At 37.2% G+C, this 27,870-nt stretch overlaps 1 protein-coding gene across 1 annotated transcript in view; it reads left to right on the top strand.

Annotated features, from left to right (window-relative positions):
- The first annotated feature begins 11,622 nt into the window (after nt 1–11,622).
- LOC105465749 (HIVEP zinc finger 2) overlaps nt 11,623–27,870 on the top strand; it is an 88,199-nt gene continuing 71,951 nt past the window's right edge. Inside the window, exon 1 of the mRNA XM_071096526.1 lies at nt 11,623–11,737. The gene's annotated coding sequence lies outside the window, so the exon portion shown is untranslated. The remainder of the gene's footprint in view (nt 11,738–27,870) is intronic.

Raw genomic sequence — 27,870 nt, 5'->3', positions numbered from 1 at the left:
GTTGCCCAGGCTGGAGTGCAGTGGCACAATCACAGCTCACTGCAATCTATACTTCCCGGATGCAAGCAATCCTTCCACCTCAGCCACCTGAGTAGCTGGGACTGCAGGTGCACCATGCCCAGTTAAATGTTTTTTAAATTTTTATTTTTTAGAGACAGAGTCTCACTGTGTTGCTCAGGCTGGTCTTGAACTCCTGGACTCAGACAGTCTTCCCACCTTGGTTTCCCAAAGTGCCGAGATTACAGATGTGAGCTACCATGCCCAGCCTTTAGGAAAATATTCAGGTGCAATTGTTTCCTAAACATACTTCCTCCTCTTTCTTCTACACTTCCAAATACAGCTATGTGTGTCAGGAAAAGAGGATATGAATGCTTTCATTTACTTAAGCAGTAAAAAATAATGATTTCATTTACAGAAGTGATACCTCCCCCCACCCCACATCTACAGATAAGACTGTATTTGTGTGCTAATCATACCCACTTAAAGTTACCTCTAAATCCACTAATATTAAGTTCATTCTTGGTGCAGTAGCTTCATCACAGTTCATTGACGTTACCATTAGAAAAAGTCTGTTATTGGAATCCTTATGTTGTTAGGATTAGCCTAACTAAATGGAACAGGTATCTGGTTACCATGGGATAATCCTTTGTTAATGTTAAATATAAGAAGTCTTAGCAGTGAAGACTCATTTGTGACAGTCCTATATTTAGGATTAAGTTCTCTGCACTGTGATGCTGAACCATTGCCGAATTATGTTATATAATTGTGTTTCCTTTTGGCTTTCATAAAAATAAGAAACATGTTTCCTGAGGTCATCTAACATTGAGCAAAAATGTTAAATACATGAATAAAAATTCCATTTGGCTTTTTAAAATACTAGTAGACTTCACATAGATTTGTAGTCTTGATATATTTTGGAGTCTTATACTGGTTCGGTAGTCTTTCATGAAGAACAACAAACAAAACATCCTGTTTTTATAATATTCAGCACAAATCCCAGTGGAATTATTACAGAAATAGCTGAAGTTCTTCCTATATCAGTTACCAGTTGTTTAATTTTCATTATTTATTGTTACTCTTCAAAGTCATTTTTCGAAATGTGACTATAACAAAATTGATTTTGTCATCAGGCACTGAAGTCCTACTAAGTGTTAATTGCCCAGGGTTTTTATAAGGAACTTGGAGATAACTCAAGGCGCACTACCATAGCAGTAGTGACCATTTTAAATTGCACATATGTGTAAAACCCTTAAACTCTCTTTAGTCTTTTTTTTTTCTAACATTTCATGGCTTCATATTTCAGAGACTTAGTGGTATTACTTTAAGTGTTTGCTTATGTTGAAATAAGAGAAAACTGAATAGAAAAGGTATTTTTAAAGGGTTGTAATATGGCTTTAGGACTGATGAAAGAGCCAGAACGATGATTTGGAGCTGAAAATAGCTCTGTGTTTTATGCAATCAAGTAAAACTCTGTACCTTGGCATTCCCTGCACCAGATTAGCGAGGAGTTGGAAGTGATTCCGCCCCCAACATGCCATTATGGATGACACGCTGGGCTATGACAAACTGCTGGCTTAATGGAGCATGTGCTGCTGGGAGTATAACCCTGAGGTACAGGGTGGATTAGAGTTGAGTGACCTTAACTCATATTCATTTCCTCTGAAAGGAAAACTGAACAGCCCTCTCTGTTCTAATGAGCATGTTTGCAGCATGGCTTCGCAAAGCGGGGCCAGTCGCTTCAGTGGCAGAAGTTCACCATATTTCTGTTTGGTGCCAGCTTTACCTGCGTAGGCTTCACAGCACCTCATCCTCGTCCTTAAGAATTGCAGATTAAGACCACAGAACAGAGGGAGATGGATATTTCTTTTATACTCTCACAGGTTTTTTTTTTTCCTTAGCTTGTTTCTGATGTGTTGTTTTGCAAAACGCTGTGAAGTAAGTGAGGACATAAGATGATTCCTGAACTATTTCTGTTGAGCAAGTGGGTAAACCTCTCCTGGCAGAAGAACCAGAACCTCATCAGCCCAAGAGGCTGAGTCATCTTTGTGACTGAGAGGTTCATGCCTCACCTTACGTTCTTGGTACCTAAAATGGGACTGTGTGATGTGCCCTGTGAAATCAATAAAACTGTCAGGTTATAATTAATGTGTGGTGCTACTCTAATTAAACAGAATTGATGGGAAATATCTAGGAGGATAGTAGCAATGGAACAATGATGTATGCATTTAAATGATCTTAATTACTCCTTAGACTTAATGTCCTATTAAGGGGACTGGGAGAATGTCACATCTCACTTAGCTGTATTGTGTTAGACAGTGGCCACTGGCTGGGAAGGACCGGAGTGCATTAAGCTTGCATTGTGGTGTCTGCCTTTGCAGACAGAAGGTTTGGGAATGTATATTCTTTTCTTTTTTTTTTTTTTCTTCAAAGGAAATTAAATCACAGCCCTGACAGGAGAGGGTAAAATCTCTGAGAAGACCTCCCCAGTGCATGGAATTTACAGACTCTACCACGTCCCAGTTTGCTATTGTCCTAAGGCAACACACTCCCCTGCCGCTCTCAGGCGTCTTTGGCGGCTGGCCAGCCTCCCAGGGCCTCTGGCTTTGATGTGTGGTGCAGGCTGTCCTCAGGCCAGGCTGTTGTTGCCGTGGCCTGGACTTCACTCACACTGGATGCCAGGAGGGATGTCCTGTCTGCAATATACATTTCGACAGCCTGACAGTCCTAGTGATCGTCCTGCGGCAGGGGGAGCCTGCCTTTGTCTCAGCCACAAGTGGCTGTCCCCAGTCGCTTAGCTTTGCTGTGCTCTCTTTTGCTGTCTGCGGAAGACGAGTTTGCACCCAGCCTGTTGTCCGGGGGAGGGCCTCTCTTCCTGGGGAAGACAGCAGGTCTGCCAGGGAGCTGTCAATCTGAAAAGCCTCCTTGGCAGGGCTCTGGGGAACCGACCCGGCGAGTTGAACAGCTTCCTCTGGGGACACTGCATCGACCTTCATTTGATCTAAGCCTGGCAGCCCGGTTAGTGAGGACATCAATTCTGGCTCGGGAAATCTTCCTTAACTGAACCTTTGTTTCCACCATAGTCCCAGGCTTATAGTTAGAAGTCTGTGCTATTACAAATTTAACTCTGTAACTTCTGGTGATATCCATGTGTAATTCTAAAAGCAGGTGACACATAAACACAGATGATTATAGTGATAGGTACCAAGGAGGAAAAAATGGGACTATGCCTTGTAATTAGTCAAAAGACATACATATATACACACACACACACACACTTTGAAGAGAGAAAGAGAGAGAGGGAGGGAGAGAGAACTTATCGTTGATTAATTGTTTTCAGAAGAGCCACTTCGATTCCAATAAGAATACCTCAGCGAACTGAAAGTAAAACATATCTGCTTCTAGTATCTATGACACACCTTGCAGTGTGCCTTAATAGGATTACTAATGTTTCCCACAGAGGAGGAAGTCTTGCTTCTATTCTTGCAAAACCCCTTCCTCAAATATATCTCTTCACCAACAGTTCTTTGTGTTAAGTTTCATGATGTCCCAGGATTTTTATTTTTGTTGTTTTCATAATGTAAATTTTTTCATAATGAGAACACATTACACTTTTGACAACCTAGCATGAAAAATCTTATCAGCTCTTTTCTGTAGTAGATGCAGTGTGCAGCCTGCAAAGACCCCATGACCGGGTTAGGCAAGGACACCTGAACAGGACGAGGATAGAAAGGGGAAGAGATTTGTAGAAGACACACTTCATGGTCTCACTAGGGTGTGCGTGTTTGCATTCTGTTTATTGTTTTTGCAACCATTCATATCTGTTTATTGTTTCTGCAACCATTCATAGGTGACAGTAATTTAGCATTCTCATATTAATATGTTTTTTCTTGTCACTAGTGAGTGTTTGCATGTGTGTGTGAATTGGATTGATGGGAGGGAACGTGACTCTGTTGGTACATCCTGAATACTAGGATCTTGTTCAGCCCAATTGCAGTGATACAGGTATCTTATAACATTCAAGCCTTGATGCTTTGAAATAGCAGTTTTGCCATAATTCATTGCCTAAATTCTGACTTCCTTACTAAGAACAGGAAGCATAGTGAAGTTTGGTAGGACAGGAACATACCTCGGACAGTAACTGTGGCTAAACCATAGTCATGGCATTTAATATTATATGAAACATAAGATTTATAAGTCTTCCAAATAGCATTTCTTAGTGCTTGCAATAAGATGACGAATCTGATAGTTCCCAAGACGAAAAGATGGAAATAGAACTCAGTGAGATTGCTGACCTGACTTAGGAGAGCTAAAAGATTAGGTTTCTCTTTCAGATACTTCCCTCTTGCAGCTTGCAGGTACCTTCATCCCTCTGTAATTCTCTTCATTAAAAAAAAAAAAAAGTTTAGAGATTGAATGTTTATGTTTGTATTGGCCTGTGGAATCCTCGGTTGCTTTTCTGTGGAATCCATTGGGCAATACCTAACATATTGTGGGTTGGTAGGAAAAACTCTTTAAGATGAAAAAAAACCACGTAAGGTATAATTCATTAATAATTTCATTCTGTTTCTGGATATGTTTTCTTCCCATTGTCAGCCAGTGTGGGAGGAAAGAGAAGAATGGAAGAATATTGCTGGAGTTGAGGGTGTTGTGTGGGTATGTGCCATCCGAAAGTATGTTATAGGAGAAAAAAAGCGTTTATTTTTATAATAAAAGTAAAATGCAAGTACTCGAAGTAACAGAAGATTATTAAATCTATTGTAGTGAAAAGTTATGATTCTAATGCTCTAAAAGTCTTAATCATTAAAGACATATGTTAACCAAAGGCATACATATACATAAATATATGTACAAAAATGGTAATTTTGTGCTCCCAGGCTCAAACCTAAAATGTCATTCATAACACTATTGCTGCTGCCAATGGAGAAAATTTGCATAAGACTAAGGCAAAACTACCCATTCTTTCCTGTCCTGGAATAGAATTATAATTTCCAAACCGACAAATTTTAAATAAGTCCAGAGTTTCCTTTCACCTGGTTCAAAGTGAATTCTGATTAAAAGCTTCCACTGATACTATCTATAACCACAAAGCAGGCTCACTGTAGCTTTCTCTTGTGGGAACTCTAGGCTCTCCCTTCTAGAATTGCCCTTAGTGGTCGCCTGCTCTTTCTTTCTCCACATCCACCCCTTACCTCAACTTGGGGCTGCTCACGTCCAGTTTGCTCTATGAAGCCATTTGCGACCACTCTAGTCCCTACAAAACTCTTCCTGTTCTCAACTCCTATTATCCTTAGAGACTTTTTCACACATTTAGCTTTTATTTTTTTTAAACATGTTTTTTTTCTGTGTTAACTCAGGTCACAAGTTATGTGCTCTATTATAACAACTGGCACAGGTACCTAGCAAGTGTTCTTAATTGATTGATGGTGATTTCTGGTGTCTGGCTATTAGGAAACTATTGTTACACACTACAGTCTTGCTTCTCAAAGTGTCGACCAGCGAACTCATCATCTGGGAACTCTGGGGTTCCACATAGACTTTTGGAATCAGAACCCATATTTTTAACAAGCTCCCGTGGCGACTCATCTACATGTGAAAATATTATAAAGCACTGCTGAGGAAGGTCCCTCTCTTGGGAAAGGGTAGAGGCCCTAGAGACATTCAGCTTTCCCTTCGTGCAAGTGGTTTCCTGTTGTGATTTAGGTATCTGGTTGTAGCAGACAAGGCTCACTCTTACTGTAACTACAATGTTGTCAGTTTAATCTTTACACAGAATGAATCATGTTTAAATGTGGCCAGGGGGCTCTGTCTGAGGTCACCAGGGCTGTATTTGTATTCCGATTCAAGACAACCACCAGATCCTAATCACTAATATCTCTTTAAATGGCCTTAAAAAAAAAAAAAATCTTATACTAAGATACAGAAAGTACGATTTCCTTTTCCTTAGTTACTTTTTTTTTTTTTTTTCACTTAAAGTGCTTACACCCACTCAGCTTGCTATTTTGAACTCTGGGAAAGAAAATTTGTGGGCATCTTGCAGTCTTTCAGGAAACAAGGCTTAAATTAAATATTTGCCACATTTTCTACGTGGTTCTTCAGGAAAGTGGAGAAGCACATAACTCCTTCTTTCACTCAACTTGACAAACTTGACACATAGTGTGACTTTCAAAGTGTGGATGGCAAACAGTTTCAGTCCTTATTTGCCTATTTACTCACAGACATTCAGGTCTTTTTTTTCCTTCCCATTTTTTCTTTTTATCCTTCTCTTCCCTTTCAGTACAGTGTCTAGAAATCTTCATGTACCGTATCGGTTACGTAAACCATAAGATTCCTTGAGAGTACCTAGCTTTGTGAAATCAAGGAAGATAACACGTGGATTTAGTTAACATGCACAACAAAATTTAGACTATTTTCAGTCAAACTTAGGTTTAACATATTTTATTTATAATTTTAAGTGATTTATATTTCTGCACTTTTTCTCTTTGAATTCAAACCTATTTCACAGATAGCAGAAATAGAGACAATGCTGGGTGGAGGGGAAGGAGGAGGGCTCTAGCTAACCGAAACCATTCAGCTGTGTTTTAAAGGAATTCAGGGCTTTGTCATGTAAATCTTCTAAGGAATAGAATGGTTACATGGGATATTATTTTGTGGTGGTGTTATTGTTTATACGCAGTTTTAATTTCATTTTGGTCAAGGAAATGAAGATACTTTATTTAAGATAGGATTTTCAGTACTCGTCTTCTATTTAATCAGCATTTTCTGGCATGTAAAGGAAGTGATTCAGGGAACCTTGTGAGGAATTAACACAATTTAATTGCTGGACATGAAGAATGAAGTATTTCCAAGCAAGTGAAATGGAAATGAGGAAAGACAGAGAATCAGGAGACTTGCAGAATATAAATGTCTATTGAATATAAAAGTTAAAATGTTGTATATGTAGAAATTCACAATAATATGCTATTGTTTTAAACATGGGAAAACAAAATGTTGAAAAGATGCATATATATGTGATTCAACTCAATTTTAATCAGACTCCTAATGGGAATATTCTGAGTGTGACTGAATATGGATTAGTCTGGAAAAAATTAAATAATATAATCTGGAAATTAAATAATATAATCTTAATTAAATAATATAATCTGGAAAAAATGGGTAAAAATTTCCCACATATACTTGTGCAGAAAAGAAGATATTGATGAATGTTTGAGAAAGGAAAATGAAGAGTAGAATCTAGCTCTACCATGGATTTGAACATACTATGAAACAACAGTAATTAAAACTAACACACACACGCTAAGTTCATGTGATAATGCACGTGAAAACGACCTCACACAATGCCAGTCACATCATACTGGCAGTCTGAACAAAAGTTCCATTTTAAATATGTGGATCGATGTAACTAAATGGTGAGCCCAGAAATAGACATATTATAATACAACATAATAAATCTAGCTTATAGAAAGATGTGTGAGGAAGGAAAACTTAGTAAATAGTATTATGGATTATTTGGAATTGGTCAGAACTATTTGAATACGTACCTTATGCTATGGATCTAAGTATATGCCAGATATGTTAAATGGTTAAAACAAATTTACAGGAAAAAAGCATAAAATTTAATGTATATTACATAAAGGGTCATTTAAGTTCATAAGAAAAACTAGGACCTAAAGGTAGTCAAATTATATGAGTAGATACATTTTATATTAGAGGTGAAAGACAATAAAATAACTTTTAAATGATAGAATAATTATAATTATGGTCACCATTAAAATAAAAATGACACCCTTAAGTATCATATTACATTAAATAAGCCTCTGGAAAAAAATTACAATTACATGCAATGGTGAGGAAATTTGGTGAAAGTAGAATGCACATCTATTGCTGGTGGCTTTGTAGATAATTTCAATCTCTTGAAATCAATATGGCCATAAATATGAAGTCCACTATAAACATATTTTTGCCTTTCAATTTGATAATCCTATTTTTGATAATATTCTCAGAAAAACCAGTATTGGTGGTATTGAAAATAAGTGAGAACATTTGAAATGTTGCCACATATCAGAATGATGAAGGGAATAACTTTATGTTTGCTTTATGGAATATCATATGGATAGTAAAAATGAAAACTGAATCTCATGGAAATAATATGAAATGTTAAATTAAAACATCAGAATACACAATTATATATGCATTATGAGGATATCTCTGTGAAAATATGCTTACATGGGGACAAATAATAGATTAAAATTTTAAAAAATGAAAAGAATTTTGTTTGGGTGATGAGATAAATGGTGTCTTTCTGGTTAAAAATGTCATCAATGTTTATAAGGAAAAATAATAAGTGTTTATAAGGAAAAATAATGTTCATATAAATAACTAAGGATAGCTGTACTAATTAGCCAACAAGAGGAGGGCTTTTCAAGTGTCACTTTGAAACCCTGCAAAATATGTCAAGATGTCTTGGGCATATAACTGTGTCAGGGTATTCTTGGTTTCCCTATTTTAATTGGCCACTTCTTCACTGAGTTTGTGAAGAGACGAATTGATTGTAACCATGATGAAGGGGGTACTTTGGAGCCTGTGTTATTTGAAGCCTGTTCTCTCTCACTCTGAACTCATTACTGTCCCCTTTTCCTTCCCATGCCAAGCTGATAAGCAGGTTTAACATAGTTGGTGTTCAGTAAACTCCTGCTGGCTATCATTGAATTTTTGCCTATGAGAGGCACAGTGGCTCTACGATGCAAAGGGGAAAACAGTAGAATGGTACAGGAAAACTGTTTCTAGTTGCGTGACCTTGTACAGGTGACCTTCTGGGCTTCAGTTTCGTTGTCAATGAAAGGAGAGTGTTTGATAACTATTAAGAGCTATTTACATCTATAGAGACATTATGATTCACAGGCTTACTGCAGAGTGTGGTTTGCTACTCTAGAGCGCTCCTGGAAAAGCTCATTTACTGTGATTAGTATTGCAACAGTATGGTCAATTCAACTGCTCCCTTGGAGTGTCCTGGTGAACTCAGTGAGCATGGTTCCTGTGTACTACTCCCGGTAGACCACTCAGCTAGAGAAAGTCACTCAAGCCCAGCATTGTGTGTACATCTGATTTATTACATGCAAATAACTGAAACAAACCAATTGGTGACAAGCATGATCAAATATTAGCTAATGATAAATTGCTCCATTGTTTAGACCATGTAACATATAACTGAAATACAAAGGTCAGATGTATTTAGATTTTCTGGTAGAGCCAAAAAACATTAAGAGTCCCTCCCCCAACCCCCAATCCCTGCCCAGGTTGGTAAGGCAGGCAATAAAAATAAATTAAAGGTAAGGAAGTTTAGATTCAATGACTTTTATTAAGTTATAAAATTATTTGAGGTGTTGCACTGCTGTGTGGTGTAGCGATTGTAGGCCATTTACCATCATGTGTTTATTTTCCTTTCATTATATGTGGTTATTTTTAAGGAAGTGAACATTTCTAAATAAATGTTATATTGTGGTTTGTTCACGAGGCTTACCTGTTGTACAGGCAACAGATCTGCTTCTTCTGTGCTTGTCAGTAGCAGTCATTTAGCTGAATCATCCATATGGGTGACTAATATATTTTGTACTTTGTGCTTTTGAACTTTGATATGAGGTGCCCATTACTACCACTTTTAGGTACTCTATGGGAACACTGAAAAATTCCTAAGTAGTTTGAAGTCACTGACCACTTAGACAACCAATTAGAAATGAGAGCATAGTTGCTGCAATACAGGTGAAAAATTTTAACATATTACTTAATGACTGGTTATCTTTAGGAAATATAAGACGTCTTATGAGGCAACAGTTACATAATTTTAGAAAACAATAACCTATCTAAGAAATGAAGAGGGGCTGAAAAAGACTTTTGTGTAAGTCAGTTTTACATTGTACATTGAGAAATCAATGAGAAAGGATTTTTAAGGATCTTGAAGTTTGTCCTGCATTTTGAAGGGAGTACCCTACCTCTTTCTTGGAAAGTGACTAACAGAAAGAAAAGTTATGCTAGCTGCTGCACAAAACCATCCTGGGAAGTATTCAGAAGTGATATTATGAAGCTGGCTACTAAATATTATTTGAGAGAGGCTTTGTAACTTTTGCATAAAATGCTAGGGAAAGTACAGAAATATTTTCACCGCTCTAGATATTCAAATGCAAAAAATGTGTGTGTTGAATCAGTTTACAGTTCATTGTTTAGGTGATTGTATTTGTTGATACAGTATAATTTTAAGTAACCAAACCGTTTGACATTTGTCTCATCATGTTTATGGCAAGAACCCTGGAATAAAGATTTTTTTTAATCTCTGTTAATGAAGAAGTCTTTTGAGACCACATCCAGATGAGTTTCCTAAATGATCATTTCTTGAATAGCAGTACGACTAGAATCTAGACACAGGTTTTCTTGAAAGTGAACACGTATTTCCCATGACTACGTGGATTTCTAGTTAGTATGTATAGTTACTGCTATTTGTCTTCTCTATTGTTAGCAACATCTTTTGTTTTGTCCTTTTCTGGAGCAACTACCTTCTAGTACTAGTGGATAACATCTGTTTCAATCTTTATTTTTTAATACTGAGATTATCAATTCATTTTGTTAATGTGTTTAGTGGGTTTAGGGGAGTGGCAGTGCATGGCTAATTCCAAATTGCACAATAAAAAAATCTTGTGCTTATGGCTTTGGAATAAGTTTTTGAACTTTCATTTAAATATGATGGTGTTTGATGTTCTGAGACTTTTTGAAATATTAGTATGTTTGAACATACTAAGTCTATCCTGGGAAGACCTAATTTGGGAGTAGCTAGAAACTGTCCAATTTTCTATTTCACCCTCCTGCTCAGCCCTCTAGCATTCATTTTAGGCTCTCTGTCTAGTTGAATTAATGCTCGCTTTCTCTCAAACTTTCTCTTAGAGCTGAGATGGTAATTTAATGTTTGAATTTCAGGAAAAGTGCTTCTACTGGCAGAGTGAATGGAGTAAACTAATATTATTTATAAATAATAATTAAGCTATTTTTGAGTCCTTAGGAGAGTAAACACTTTCTGTGGTGACAAGGTGTAACATTCTCAGAACGATTTGGAAATCCATGCTAGTGAATTATCTCCAAGACTTCTTGATCATTTTTATGTTTAAATGATCTGTCTGGATATTAGTTTCTATTTCTCAACAGAGATTGCATGTAGCTAGGGCTTAATGGCTTTCAGGGACTGTCACCTACAAATTTTCACTGCATCAGTAAATTGGAAGAATCAATGAGTATAATTCCAAAACAATAAATTGCATTTTCCCCTCATCCCTAATTTTAATGTCTTAACTGGCATTATATAACCATGATTTCCACCTCCCAATAACAAACTCTTCTGTTCTCACATTTTGTTGTATTCTTTTATTGTTTTTTCTATGCATGAACATTCATTTTACCCCAAACTGGAAAATTTAACTTAATTCCTAGCTGCTTTTGCTGTTTTATAGCTTTAAGTAGCACAGTAACTTAGGAAAAGATAGTACAATATCATAATAGTCTGGATTTGATTTTTGTGCTACTAATGTATAGATCATATAATCATGCTCCAGTTTAAATGCAATTCTTTGTTTTTTCCTCATTAGGTGGAGCCTTTGAATTTTTTAAAAGACCACAGTAATCAGATCTACTTGAAAAATTAAGTGAATTGATTTGGTTGGAATGCTCTTTTACCGATTCTTTAACATACAGCCACTAGGTAAGTCAAGCCAAGTGCTTTCTATATGGTTTGATTTCAAAGTGATTGGAAAGATTCCTCAAGCACAATATTAAATAAGCTTTGTGTGAAATTTTGACAGTAATTATTTGAGGCTCTTGAAACCTGTGATAGATGTTTTGGATGTTATCTAAATGAAAATATTCATATCTTTATTGCATTTTTGGAAATATCTGATTTTAGCTGAAGATTAGAAAATGTTGTCATTTATAGTTTGAAACCAGATTCTTTTATTTGATATATTAATGATGATTTGCTTGTTATAATCTTGAAGTAATGTAAAAATACCAGATTTTACTTTGAGTAAGGTTTTTATATGTAGTTTTATTGCATTTTGTCAGATTCACATCTAAGATGTAATGAACATTTAAAGTAAATTAGCATCTTTCCATATTTTAATCCATTCTCGTTTTATAGAAATCATAGTTTCCATAATAAGAATAGAAATCTTAAGGAAGGACTTGATTGATTCAGCTTCCTTGTTGCACTGTGCTGCTGTGGAAAGCTCCTGGGGTTGACAACACATTAGTTACCAGGAGGAGTTTAGGCTTTTAGCAAATTATTGGTGCTGCCAACACAGAATTTAGTGGGAACAGGACTTTGGCTACTGTTAAAATGTCAGTATAGTAAAGCCTGCTCTGTCAAACAGATTTTTGGCATCAGAAATTTAAATGATACTGATTTTAGGGCTTGGTAATTTTTAAAAAAAAATCCAAGCAAACTCATGCTTTAATTAACCCTTTACACAGTAAAGAAAAATTGGGAAAAAAATTGTATTCCTAATTTAGGTCACAAGATTTGAATTTCTGAAATTCTAAATGTTATTCATGATTCTAAAATTGTACAGCTTGTTACTTAATTTTCCTCCAAATAAACTGGAGCTATTTTAAAACCTGATGAATGATAATGAACAAGAGAGGAAAGTGTCTAATCATCTGGGAAGACAGCTTCTAAACCAAACCTACTAATAGTGTCTGCTTCACCTGTGAACATCTTAAGACAAGATGATGTCAGATGGTTTTTTAGTGATAATGTTGTACAGTTTATGCAGTGCCAACGACTACCCTAAGCTTTGTCTAAAATAATCTCCCTTGAGATAACTGCCGAAGAACTTGATTTGCTAGTGTAGCTTTTGAGCATCCAGTGAGTATAGAAATATCAAGTGTGGACATTCCAGAGACCCCTTTTCATTTGGCTTGTAAGGTTCATGATTCATTGTTTATTTACGACCAATAATTTTCATTGTTATGGGCACATGGTGCCGTTTGGAAAAATTTTTGGATAATTAAAGGGATATAAGGCAGTTAGACAAAAAACCCATTAGGAAGACAGATATTTAGAAGTGTGAAAAGCAAGGCCCTAATTTTTTCAGTAGCTATAATAGATGTTAGAAGATGAAAATTAATAATCCGAATCACTAACTTAAATGTCTTTGTTTGCTACATTTAATTTTCCATCTACTCAGAAGTTTGGCTTTTACAGTTATTTCCAAAGTACCCTTAGTGTTAAGTGACATCTAAATTGATGGTGCCTAATTTAAATTATGTTCAAGCAACTGTTTTATCAGTGCCTCCTGAGAATGGACATGGCCTGGGCATTGAGTGCAGATGGCCTTCTTGCTTATTGCACTGTGAGTTCTGGACTCCTCTGGTTGAGTCAGCTCATTGAGGTCACTGTGCTTTGAAACAATTGTTTTGCATTAAATAAAGATGCTGCTTAGTTCATAAGGCTCTATGAGGATTAAATACCTGGCAAGTACTAGGAGTTCATAGTAGTGGTTATGATGATGGTGACTAAAAGGGGTAATAGTCATTGCAAATTATATTTCATTTACCATGCGACTGATTCTTTAGCCTGTCAACATGGTCTTACTCAAAGAGCTGGGTATATTTTCTCAATTAAATCAAATACTTATTTTGGTAAGGAAGCACTTCATATGGAATTGGTAAGCATTTTCATGATGCGTACGGAATACATAATCGGCAACTTCTTAGTGACTTTATCAATGAACCGGGCCCTGTGCATTAGCCCCAATGAGGATTTTTTCCAATATAACTTTTTTTTACAAATAATACATTTTAAAAACGTGCCCAACTCCTCCCACCACAAATTGGTAGTAAATAGAAAACAGTTTGTGAAGAAAGGAATGTTCTCATCCATAGAATATTCCTCCTTTTATGATACTTTTTGAAGTTAGTAAATACAAATTATTATTATTTTTATTTACAATAATGTTGCTTTGCATGTTCTGACATTTTCCTTCAAGGAGTGAATTCTTTTGACTGGTCTTGACATTATTCATTTTAAAGTGGTATTAGCTGGAGTCTGGGCTTTTAAACACATGGGCGATCAGATTTATATGCTGTCATTACATTGGATATATTTATTTAGGAATTATGTAAGTGACATTCCTTCCTACAAAAAGAAGGTGAAAATTATTAAGAATCTCATAAATTTGAAAATATTGGGTTAAAGAGCAGTAATTAATTTGCTGAGAATTATATAATTATTACTGTTAGTAATTTTTGGAGTCAGACATCACTGAAATCTTACTTTAAATTAGGAAGTCCACAATACATAATACTATGTTCTGTGGAAATTGCTGTATTTTGTGATTTCCCCAAACCTTTTCTTCATCCATTTATCTCTCCTTTCTCTTTGATATGCCTTTATATGCTTTTCTTATTATTACTTATACCAATTAGGAAAATGAGAAGGAAGAAAACCCTTTTAATTCATTCTATTTGGTCACATTTTAGCTGCTCTTATAACGATTTGATAAAGGTGCAAATTAGATTTTCTTTCTGTTATCTCCGGGTGTACTATAACTTCTGCCATCACAGATCATTCAGAGTACACCTTACAAGTTTCAGTATATTGTGGCCTTCAAAATATTTCCTATTATACAGGGTTTCCTTTTATATTTTTATAGCTCTTCAGATGCATACAAATCTTCTGTTTAGTTCCTTGTATTTTAAGATAACAGAAGAGGGTATCAGTATTTATGTTTGAGTATAATATTTACAAACTGATGTGAAAATGTGGACTTTTATGTATGCTCTAGATTTCTTCTGGCCTCCTTACGAAGACTGCCCTTTGTTTTGCTATTCTAGCTTAGGTGAGTGGAGCCCATTACTGTTAGCTTATTTGAACTACATGGCTTCATTTTTCCAAAATTATTTTCTTATTTTTTCTTATTCACAATTTGACTCCTCTTGCTTTGTTTTCAAGCATTTTACCTGGCTATACCTTCATTCATTCATGCATTCAGTAACTTTTCATTCACATATTCATCATTCCATCAGTTAGTATTAACTAAATCAGTAGTATGAGCAAATCCCATTTTGTTTCACAAGCATGCTCTAGCCATCTGAAACCCTGACTGAAGGCTTCTTTCATATCATTTCATAGTATTTCCTTCCGTCTATCCCTCCTGGCCCCTTCAGTTTGCAGTATAGGATGGCTGTGTGAAGGAACCTCTCATTTTTCACTTTCCATGCAAAACCTACACAGTGGATCTTAGTGACTGATCATATGCCTTGTTTCTATGATGGCATGAATTAATACTTGTGTAATGCCCTACTCTCTGTCTACAGATGGCTTCCATGTACATTATATCATTTGAGGTAATAATAATTATGTAGTTATTACTCACACTTTATTTTGTGTGTAACGGACTGGAGGCCTCTTAGTGGGGGGTTGGTTTTAGTTGAGTGATTTGCTTAAAGTCACAGCACTAGTGAGTCATAGAACCAGAATCCAACTCTGGTTCTCCCATTTTTGGCTAACATGTCAGTCACTGCCAAGTCACCGGTCTAGTTAACTGGTCTAGTGTTCAAATGTTGGAGCCAAGTGGATGTGGTCACTATGTTCTGTTTATTATGATCCACATAAAGAAATAGAAGCCAGCCATATCAAAATTTGGGGGCAGAATCAAATCTTATAATTTTAGGGAATCTTGAGGTAGTCCAAGGAACAAAATGCTGTAGAAAGATGTGGATTGTAAATTTTCCAGACTTCTGTCAGATACCACCTTCTGGAAACCAAAACCTGATGATACCCACTGTTAAGTTTACCCAATCACTTCCCTGATCTGAGAATCTCATGATTTCCAAGCAATATCCCTTATGGATCAAGAATCACCTCTGAGTTCTGGTTCCCTTGGCAGTTACAGTTTTCACTATAAATCCTTTAGTTGGATATTGGACAAAGTCCCCCACATAGAGATCTTTATGTTTGAATCTGATATCACATTGACGTCTCACCCATGAATTGCCAAAAGAAAAATTCCCTTTCTTAATCGCATTTTCTACCTCATCTATTATTTGCATTTTGGGTTAATGCACTTTACTGATGTCAGAGTCTGGTTAATAATTTTATTGTAGTGTTACTTTCTTCATGTTTGAGCTCCTTTCCCTGCATCACCTCTTAACAATTGATACTTCTCTCATGCCACTTTTTGTATGCATTTTTGTACTTGCACATTATAATAATTTATGTGAGGTTTTCCTGTCATATGCCTGCACTGTAAGTTGCTTGTTTGTGTCTTCTTTATTCTTAAAAATGGTGATTGAAAAATATAGTAGACATTTAATAAATATTTGTTGAGTTTAATAAAAATAATTGCTTGTGAGTTTTTCTTTTTTCTTTTTCTTTTTTGTTTTTTTGAGACAGAGTTTCGCTCTTGTTGCCCAGGATGGAATGCAGTGGCATGACCTCGGCTCACTGCAACCTCTGCCTCCTGGGTTCAAGCGATTCTCCTGCCTTAGCCTCCCTAGTAGCTGGGATTACAGGCATCCAACACCGTGCCCAGCTAGTTTTTTGTATTTTTAGTAGAGATGGGGTTTCACCATGTTGGCCAGTCTAGTCTTGAACTCCTGACCTCAGGTGATCTGTTCACCTTGGCCTCCCAAAGTGCTGTGATTACAGGTGTGAGCCACTGCACCTGGCCAAATTTCTGTTTTAAAATTCACTTTGGGGACTGAAAATCAATACCTGGACACGGGTTTAATTTTGATTATATTTGTGAGATGAATCTGAAGTCTGATACTTATTAAATATCCAGAGCTGGGTCATGAGTACAAATTTATGAGTTTTTTTAGTGCAAAAATTGCTCTTAAAGTAAAATACTAACAAACCCCTTCCCCACACAGCAGAACAACCTTAAAAAACCCTACAGTCCCTGACCAGGAGGTCTCATTCTCCTTGTTTCTACTATGGCAACAAAAATAATTGACCTCTGCAAAAATTTAATGAGAAAAATTACATGTGGCCTCTGACTCTGAGGGATTCCTGTGTAGTGTGAAGGCCAGGCACAGCTGACCTTCACTGCAGGACAAAGGGGTGTGGGAAGCCCCTGAAAACCTTTGCGTAGGAGAGCACTGCAGTCAGAGCTGCACTTCAGGGAGATGGGTTGGGTTGGGCCCCGTTGGATGGTGGGTGAGGTGGCGTGGGGGGCAGCAGTCACTCCAAGCACAGAAGCCACTTAGGAGGCACTTCCATGAATTCAAACAAGAGCTGTCACCTCATGTTGTGCCCTGTATATCTTCCCACACTTACATCGCGGATGAAGGCACTGCGTCGCAGACCTCAGTGGACACTTGAATCCTAGGTTTAGGAAGTTCTTTCTGACTTCCTCCCATATCCCCCTCAGTTCCTTACTGCTCAGGTTTTGCATCATGGTGCCCTTCCTGGCTGTGGTCCACTCAAATTGTTTTTCTTAGGACTCTCAACACTTCCACGGCTCACTGCCCCTGAGAATTGTCCCTGGATCCCAGGCATGTAAGGGCACCAGGCCTGGATCTGGCCTTTGGCACTTTGCCATTTGTACCCAGAGTACCTGCCGGTCTCCTGCTTACTGTGTGTGGTGGGAGAGCAGCGCAGTGTGAGGGTCTGATTGGAGGGTAGCAATAAGGATTGACAGGTACAGAGCATATGAAGGAAAGTGTGCAGGACACCAGTGTAGGGGCTGCCTGATTGGGTCTAGCGTGAGCTTGTGTGGATGTGCATGCATTCTGGGGTTGGGGAGCAGGAGGAAGCTGTCAGTGATGACTCTAGGCTTTGAGCTTTGGAGTTTGAATATCACTTTTAATAGAAAACATGAGGTGAAGAGAGAAGCTGGTTGCCTAGTAGTGTGATGAATTTGATTGTATACCAGTTGAGTCTGAGATAAATATAGATAAGAAGCATGTATTTTATACTACTCTACTTTTCGTTTTTCATGAAGGTTTATAGTTGGAAATAGAATTCACTGGAAGACTTCATCGTCTTTCTCTTTTTGCTGTTTTTTCAGCTCCTTAAATATTTCCCAAGAGCTTAGGATGGTTTTAGGTTTTCTTAACCTTCACCCTGCCAAAATCCCCCCACGAATTCACCTCCTCAGGAACATGTGTACATGTCAGAGTACTCTCAGCAGCCAGAAGTGTGCCTTCCAGCCTCTTAAAATAAAAACATACAGGAAAAATAGCTATCTTTTTCTTTTGAGGAGGATGATCATTGCCATCTCACGACTTGCTGAAATAGCATAGCAAAGAAACATTTTTTGGCAGGCTGGAACATCTAGGGAATGCGCAAATACATGCACTTCTCTTTTTCTCTGATATGTTTCATTGATTGAGGCAGTCTAGTTTGGGGAGGTGGGGGGATTTTTAATTGAGCTTGGAAAAAAAAGTACTAGCCATTTGTATCTAAAGTTACTATTTCAATTGGCGGTATTTCTAACAACGGAAAACCTTAGTTTCTTAAATTTGATGGTAGCAATGAGTTGATTGGTTCCAGCGTAATCTTTCCCATCCCCATCCACTAGGAGTTTTTGAATTTCAGAAGAGATACTCTTGATTAAATCAGTTTAAGAGTATATAATGATCCTGTAATTATCATTTGTCATTACCTTGTGTACCTAATGATTAAAGCAAACATCTAATAACTATAGGGCAGTAAATATATTTTAGATCTTGAGCCATAAAAAGATTTCCATTAACAGAACGTTTTGTGCACAAATAAATTATTCATTGGCTGTAGCAGAGCTTAATTCTGTCATCATCCTTAAGTGGAAATTTTGAGGACACCAATCATCACAGACGCCAACACTCAGTTGGCTTGAGCCCCATTCTTCTTACATGGAACCTGAGCTTTTTTGGCTATTTTTAAAAGATTTAGTTCATTTAAACTCAATGAATATTTATGGCATTTCTGCCATATGCAATGTAGTGTTTTGGTGCTGTGGAGGAATACAATGATGAGTAAGTCTGCATTTCAGCCTTCAAGTTGCTTATAAACCCTACCTAAAATAGAGATCAGACTAGTACATACCTGATTTGAATATAAGAAAACTTATAGTAGTGCCCTCAGAGATGTATAAATAAAATGTTTTGTGAAGAGAAAGAAATTATATCACTTTTCCTATGGGTTTGCTTGGGTAGAGGGCTTGGGGAGCAGGAAGTATTTCCTGAGGACAGCTTTAAGGATGGGCAAGATTTTGATAGGTGGCAAGAATGATATTCACCTACGTAAAGAGTTGGGATGGATAAAGTTGGTGTGATTATGGAAGGAAAAGGAACATGGTATGTTTGGAACATAACATTGGTAAGTGAAGAGGAGACATGAAAGAAGAGGAAGGGAGGAACCTAGAGACCTAGAGAGTATAGAACGTCTGGAATGCAATTAGCACATCAATTTGATAGGCACTAGAAAAACTTTACCCACTTTTGAGCTAAGGAATCACATGATTGGGTTATAGTTTGAAAGATTAATCTGCTCACCACAGATGGTATCACCAAGAAGAATTGGAAAACCTGGAGGGAGACAAATTACGAAGCTATTGGGATAGTCTCCATGAGAAGTAGTAAAGTTCTGAACTAGGATAATTGTAATAGGAACATAAAGTGGGTTTGGGAGAGACACTGTAGATGAATATTCTGTAGGCTTTGGCTTGGGATTGGCTGTAAAGGGTGGGAAACAGGAAGCAGTTAAAGATTCAACTTGATATCTGTTGTCAACTTTTTAATCAACTAACATTTATGGAAAGCCAGCCATGTGCAACACATTGTGCTCAGTATTGAGATTAATAAGAATGGTCCTGTTCTCAAGTAGCTGGAAATTTAGTTGGGGATATAAAATATGTTCTCAGGCCAGGTGCAGTGGCTCATGCCTATAATCCCAGCACTTTGGGAGGCTGAGGCGGGCAGATCACGAGGTCAGGAGTTTGAGACCAGCCTGGCCAACATGGTGAAACCCCGTCTCTACTATAAATACAAAAATTAGCCAAGCATGGTGGCATGTGCCTATAATCCCAGCTCCTGGGGAGGCTGAGGCAGGAGAATTGCTTGAATCCAGAAGGTGGAGGTTGTAGTGAGCCGAGATTGCACCACTGCACTCCAGCCTAAATGACACAGCAAGACTCTGTCTTGAAAAAAAAAAAAAAAAAAATGCGCTCAACTAAAATCCAGAGCAGGCGATGATTAGTGAGATAATGGGAGTTGAGCAAAGGTTATGAGAACACAAGAGAGACTGGCATTAATTCTGACACTGCAAAAGTGGAAGTTGATTGGGGGAAAACACTTCGTCTGGGCCTTGAAGATCACATAAAAGATTCCAAAGTGCTTTAGCTGTCAGAAATGTAGCTGGAAAACTAAAAGAGGCAAGTCTCAAGGAAGCAAAGGAAGGAGGAGCTTGCTAACAAGAGGAGCTCTTACTTGAGTGCATAGGGTATGTCAGATCTTGAGCTTAGAGCCTTATTTTAAGAGAATGTTCAGCGTATAATGCTGCGAAGTCATCATCAATGTTGTGATCTAAGAAAGGACCAGTGGATTTGGCAATTTAAGAATGCCATGTGAATTTGAAGAGGTTTCAGTATAGAAATATAGCTGAAAACACAGGCAAACACAGGGTGAAAACATTCTAAAGGTTATTACTTGAGTACATAATTAAGTACACTAGTGAGGAAAAGACAGCTGTTTCTGTGATTTCTCCTTAATGGGCAAAGTTTAGATAAGCCTCAGAAGATCTTTATGCTTGGGTTGGTCTTAGTGGTGTCATTTGAGAATGTGCTAGTCCTGTGAAGTCTTTGCACACTTTAAAATACTGCAAAAAATGTTAGACTCCCAGATTATTTTCTTGCAATTAAAAGATCGCCACACTCACTACCAACTTTCCTACTCCTCCCTGCTACCTCCTTCCTCCTTCCCACTCCTTCCCTTTGGGCACCAGCTGACAATGGTGAGCACACTTGCCACACCCTTGGCTTAGGGTCAGGGAAGTCCTCGGGCTCTCCTTGGCGCTTTTCCCATCTGGAGGGAGATTTCCATGGAGAACAATCCAGGGAAGTGCATGCACGTGCGTGTGCGCACACAGACACACACACCAGTTCTTTTCCTGTCCTCAAGGATATTTATGTGCCAATACATAGACAAAACACACAGTCATATGCAGGCGTACTTTGTCACACCCAACCTGAGGAAACACAGGGCAGGGGTGCAATATGCTAGCAGAAGGTAATAGGGATACTATTAATAATTGAACCTTTAGGAATAATGATAGAGCTTGTTAAAGAAAAATTCAGAAATTGCTTTGTAAAGATGAACAGCCTATTATTATAGAATGTAAAGGAGTGAAATTTATATCATGCTTATGTTTAGTTGGTTTCTGTTTTTTCAAGCAATTATGTAGCCAACTGGGCTTGATAAAAGAACTTTCACAGAGGTACCCATATTATTAAAAAGGGGTATTTTAAATTATATCAAACCATCCTATAATTTAACAGGAATAACAAGAGAGAAATTAACAGGAGTAGTAGAATGGAAGAAGAAACAATTGCTCCTAAACCCCACAAAGGCACAACAGTATATGAGTATGGACAGTGAGTGTGTTTACAATCATTCGTTCACTCATTCATCCATTCACTTGATCACTCAATCAACAAACGTTTGTTGAATTCCTGTTTTATCCCAGACTGGGGGCTGGGAGATATAGCTGAGTAGAGAAAACAGGCAAAATTTTAGATAAAATACATCCTTCTTCTAGGAAACTAGCCAATATAAGTCAGCTTTCCTGTTTTATAGGTAGACAGCTTGTTTGAAATTACATTTATGAGGTGAGTATTATATATTAATGTTTCTACCTCACAAAGCTATTCTCTGCCACTAAAATGTGCTTAGCCTGCTAGAGTACAACAATCTAGCTGTCAGGTTCATGGTAGTATGAATTCTCAGAGCTTCTGAAAAAATTGCCCTGCATTCTTTTCAGGCTTTACCTATTACAGCATTGGGATTCCTTTTCCTTGAGAATTGAAGTGGTAAGATGTTTTATTAGGCTGATTGTCTCCTTTTCTATGGGAAGACCTGGGATAGATAGGGTTAGTATGTTTGTTCATCTGTGCATGTAAATATCGTCAGGGAATTCCCCCAAATATGGGACATCTTCCGCCTTTGGAAGCAGTAGCAAGATATTTCAACCAATGATCATGGTTGGAATTGTGAGGGAGTGTTGAGACTGGGAGACCTAAGCCAATCTCTTAGGTCATAGTAAACCTGAGTGTAGTGATATGTCCCTTCCCAGGTAATAATTTATCCTTTATTATTATTACCTCTCCTTGCCTCGTTTTTATCATTTTCTTCATTTCTTTCAACTAGTGATTGTGGCGAACAGATTTGTGCCTTGCAGGATTTATTCTGTGTTTATTTTAGCTTAGTTATGTTGCATGAGAAAACAAGGCCATCACTTTTTCCTCATATTTGGTTTGTAGCACATATTCAAGAGTATTTGAGTCAAGTGTAACATGCCACCAAGTTTACCTCTGTCTTAAACAGTCAGAAATTCAAATTGACCTAAGAGACCTATGGGACTTTTGTCGTAGAACTGTTAAGTTTAAGTTCTTTTGTTTCTAAAGCAAATGAAAAATATATAGATATATGCATAAATGGCAATCATTTTTATGTCAGATATAAATTTTGAGTTTTTGTAGTTGATGAACATATTTTGGAGTTACTAAACTATTTGAATTGAGCTATTTGTAAATGTAGGAGTTTATTTTTAGAAAACCCCAACCCAAATTTAAAAGTATTTGACAAAGATAAAATGTTCATGTGGATTTGTGTTTATCGTTACAGAGAAAAAAGTTAATTTGACTTTGATATTGTTTTCTAAATAGTATGCATTTGTGCCTACACTGTCTTCTAAAGCGTGTATATTTTATTATACCTTGTATCTGTGGCCTTGGAGGAGAGGACAGAAACTGGTCTGATGTGTGCATCTAGGTTTTTTATTTATTCATTCACTCATTCATTTCTTCATTCAGGATAGGAATGGTAAGATACTGGCCTATGACTTGTATTTTTCATCCTGATAAATATAAGATAGATTAAATGTAACTGGGAAATACAGTATTAATGGGGAGGTACTAAAGATATGAAAACTTAAGGTTGCAAGTGGATGAAAAGTTGCTATCCGAGCATCATTTTAATAAATTATTATTTAATTATAAAATTTTCTTTGATTGTTTTTGGCCAAAGGGATATAGTCTTTTAAAAATATCTAGAACTTTATCTGTGCTTTTAAGTGTGTGCTTTGTGAACCTTTACCAGCTGACAGGAACAAGAGTTGAAATACTTCCATATTTGCCGGGCGCAGTGCCTCACACCTGTAATCCCAGCAGTTTGGGAGGCCAAGGTGGGTGGATCACTTGAGGCCAGGAGTTTGAGAGCAGCCTGGCCAACATGGCGAAACCCCGTCTCCACTAAAAATACAAAATTTAGCTGGGCATAGTGGCGTGTGCCTGTAATCCCAGCTACTTGGGAGGCTGGGGCAGAATGGCTTGAACCGTGGAGGTGGAGGCTGCAGTGAGCCGAGATCATGCCACTGCACGCCAGCCTGGCCTAGAGAGGAAGACTCCATCTCAAAAAGAAAAAAGGAAAAAAAAAAAAAAGTAAAAAAGAAAAAATATTTTAGTATTTATAGAGCGGGGGTGTCCAATCTTTTGGCCTCCCTGGGCTACATGGGAAGAATTGTCTTGGGCCACACATAAAAAATACACTAACACTAATGATAGCTGATGAGCTGAAAAAAAAAATCTCATAATGTTTTAGGAAAGTTAACGAATTTGTGTTGGGCCTCTGTCAAAGTTGCCCTGGACTGCACATGGGCCATAGGTTGGACAAGCTTGGTACCAATTAAGAGTCTTAATATAAGTTTTTATTCTTAAGCTAGTTAAACATACACATAATGGAAATTTCTCCTAAACCAAGAATTATGTAATAAGCGATATTTTGTTTTAAGGAGCTTAGATACTTTTCAGATATTGAAAATACATTTCTAAATCAAATATATGATAATTGTGGTTTTTGAAGAAACAGCGCTGCTCTGTTTAGTGTGGAAGATCTGTTCACTTAGATTTTACTTAGAATATAGAAGCAAACTAGTGGATGAAGATAATTAATTCATTTATTTGAAGATATTTATTGCTTTATTTTAAATTTATTAAATTATAATCATTTATTATTTTTATTTTACATATGCCCTTTCTATATACATATGTTTGAAGCATTTTGGAAGTCTGCCCAAAAAATTAAAACAATTTTATTTTAAGGTTGGCACCTTAAATTAATTAATTAAATTCATTATTGGCACTTTAATTATTCTTTAGAACAGATGCAATTAGTTAACATTTTCTGGAGAACACATTTTTAAATCTTTTTAACTCACGATAACATTTTTAGTCACACTCTCTTAGATGCCTTAGAGAATTAAGTTTGGAAATGTTCTGTACGATTTCTGTAATGTTTATTAAAATTAGATGTGTTTGAACTTACACATTTTATAATAATGTATAAAATATAAGAATGATTCTTGATAACTGAATGATTTCTAAGTTTTATTTTCTAATATTATCAAAACCTTAATAAGAGATTTCTAAATTGAATAATATCAATATCATGGCAACAATGTGAGTAGTTAGCTGTGGTGGAAGGGCTCATTGATTAACTGGAAAGGTCGTTGGTTGAAACATCAGGAAACTGAGGTTCTTGCTCTGAATTTCATAGAATAGCTTGCAGAGCTTGGGCAAGCAACTCAACCCTTCACTGTTTCACCACTCAGCCTCTTGTTTTTGGGGGTGCGTGATATGTGTGTGTGTGTGTGTGTGTGTGTGTGTGTGTGTGTGTGTGTGTGTATGTAACCGGACTTTAGTATGTATCTGCAAAACCTCTAAAATTATTTCTCTATTTAAAACATGAAAATCAAGACCCCATAGAGATCTTTAAACAAATACTGATAAGGATTACTGTGGGAGTCAGTCCCTTAATCCAGATATCTAGGAAATATCCTTCCTCTAAACTTCTAAGTGTGAAGGGCCTAGCTCTATGGAAGACGTTCATTGTGCTCATGTAAATTATTAGGAAAAAAAAAAAAAAAAAACTTGCTACAAGATTTATCCTCCAAGTTTAAGAAATGGATCGTGAGCAAAAATGTGAAAAGGCACTTTCTGAATCTTCATTCATTCTCTCTGGCCTCTGTGGCCATTCTTCCTCCTATTTGACCTGAATTTTAATGGCAGGTAGGGAAACGCCTTCTACCGGCTCCAGAGGTGTGGAGGTGGTGAAGTGTAAGGTGGGTTATAAGCCAAGAACCTTGGAGGCAGGAAGATATAAAAAAGATGAAAGAGGGGTAAACCAAATATCAATGGTTCTGTCTATAAATGTATGGACTTTATTGGTTTCAAATTGCAGAACCATCCCTCTCTCACCCCTAGTTGTATGTGTTCTCACTCACTGATATTCGGCTATGGTTTTGTAGCTGGCCAAGATGGGGCAGAAGATTTCCAAGTTGGTCAATGAAGATTGTAACTGTTACCTCCCTAGCCTCTGGGACTGGATCTGAACCATTGTGTTACATGGCTATAAGGTATTAGCCATAAACTTTGTGAGATTCTGAAGAAGAGTGGAAGCAAAAAACCTGATGGAACTGCTTTGGTGACAGTCTTGAAGGAGAACTGGTTATAAGCCAAGCTTGACTTGGACCTTAAGAACACACAGCTGGGGAGGGTCATTGCCGCCAGTATTTGTGGGGCCTCTGGGGCGAGAGTTCAAATGGAGGCCCACAAAGATTCTTAATTTGATCAGTAATAAAATCTTTATTTGCACAGAACATGAAGTTGCAGGGATTTCGTCTGACTTGTTCACGTTGTGGATTTGATGAGAATAATTTTCTGGCTCATTTTTATTGTTTTGGACAGTAGTTAAATCTTTATTAAATAAATAATTTCTAATGTCCTGTTAGTGAATTTTATATGGGTCATGCTTGACAAGTCCGCTTACTTTCATTATTTGCAGCTTTAAAATTTAAACAGACTGACTGTTTTTAGCTTTTCTACTGCTTCTTAAAAATCTCTGCTTTTTAAGTTTTTGCCCTTCAAAAAAGTAGCTACATATACTAAGGTGTCGACATGTACTCATTCTCAGTGGCCTGAAGGATTTAAGCATGTACTGTAATTGTATTCAACATATACAAAATATCAGTATATTTTCATCATATATGTAAATTAGAATAAGTATAAAAATGTTTTAAATTAAGCTAATTTTTAAAAAAGGATTTTTCTTACAAAATATCCAAAATCACGTGCTAAAATTGAAAGGTAAATAAATCTATATCACAATGAATGAATAAAACATTTAAAATTCAAAATTATTTAAATACAGCTGAAGCTTTTTAATTTTTTTGAAATTGAATGAAATCGTTAGCTGTTTTTACAGAAGCAAAACTATTCACAAGTTTGTTTTTAGTGTCCATTTTAGTTGCTAATGTAAAGAATTGGCATCATGCTTCATGCAGGTTATTACATCTTTACAAATTTAAGAATAAGAATTGTTTAATTGCAAAACACTCTTCAAGTGCCATGTGCGATTGTTCCAAATGCTGCTCTAATTATTAACGATTCTAGAACCACTGATCAAAGCACAAAGAGAAACCAGGAAAGGGATACTTGGCATGGCTACACTTGTTATGCAGGAATCTGTTGCGTCTACACCATCTGAGAGAAATGACTCTTAAGTCTTTTCTTTTACCTAAGCGTTAATGCTGCTTGAATCTTCTCTGCTTTGGAAATGATATCTATCTCCACACTCTGCAATGTCACAATCCACTAACCTTCAGGGCATTCAAACTCAGTTACTCTTTGGTGCAAAGAGATTGGTCAAGAGAAGCATTTCCCTGGGGGCTTAAACCCTTGTCGCAGGGTTTAGGGTTACAGGATATCTGGATGCCTATGATAAAGATGCTGTGGATTTTTCAGTGAATTTATTTGTGCATGTTTGTGATATGCAGGCTTTCTAAAGTGTGGGACCCATGGCAAGAACCCCTCTTGCCTGGAAGTATGGACTCTGCTGTCTGTGGGGGCATCTGGGCATTAGCATTCTTACTGCGGGCGCCATCTGCAGAGGCGGCAGAGGGGATCCTTCCTGAGGACGCTAGGGGGAGCTGGTGCAAGAAGGAAGCCATGGCAGATGGTGTTGTGACTGGCTGTCAGACTGCCTGTGGACTCTTCTAAGTCTCCCTTGCTGGAATCCTAGATATACTTAGTTGGGACTTTTTAAGGGGGCTGGAGGTCCTGTGTGAGCAGGTGGGGCTGGAACAGGAGCTGTGGTTAATTGGTGTTAATCCCACTTCTTATGTATTCGCCTGTAGGCTGGTAGGGCTTGATAGTGTTTGGGTAACTCATTTCCAAGTCAATAAGTGTTCCCTCCTTTACTTGGAGAGGAATGAGGAAAGACACTTCTATCCTGTAAATCTGTTTTTCTCCACACAGTTGGAAAGAATAGGAATTGCTTTCTTTCTCTTTGTGAATATTCTCTGTGGAGGGAGCCAGGGACACAATGCAATCATTGATCTGAGATAACAGAATTATAAAGGGATTTATTATTTACCTAGGCTGGGGTAACCACAAGTGGACAGAATTCAGAAAATTTGGTTGAGAAAAAAGCTGTATTTCATTAATCTCTAACTGAAGTTCAGCACTTCCTTCATTATTCATGTAAGCAACAAATGACAGTAGTTTCGGCAGTGTCAGTGACGTTGTCACCAATAGAAATCACAGACAGTTTCATATCACATTACCGTTGTGATTCATA

This window comes from Macaca nemestrina, chromosome 5 (genome assembly GCF_043159975.1).
Source record: "Macaca nemestrina isolate mMacNem1 chromosome 5, mMacNem.hap1, whole genome shotgun sequence".
Classification (NCBI taxonomy): Eukaryota; Metazoa; Chordata; class Mammalia; order Primates; family Cercopithecidae; genus Macaca; species Macaca nemestrina.
The sequence above is the reverse complement of the archived record's forward strand: the minus strand, read 5'-3'. Positions and strand labels throughout refer to the sequence as shown.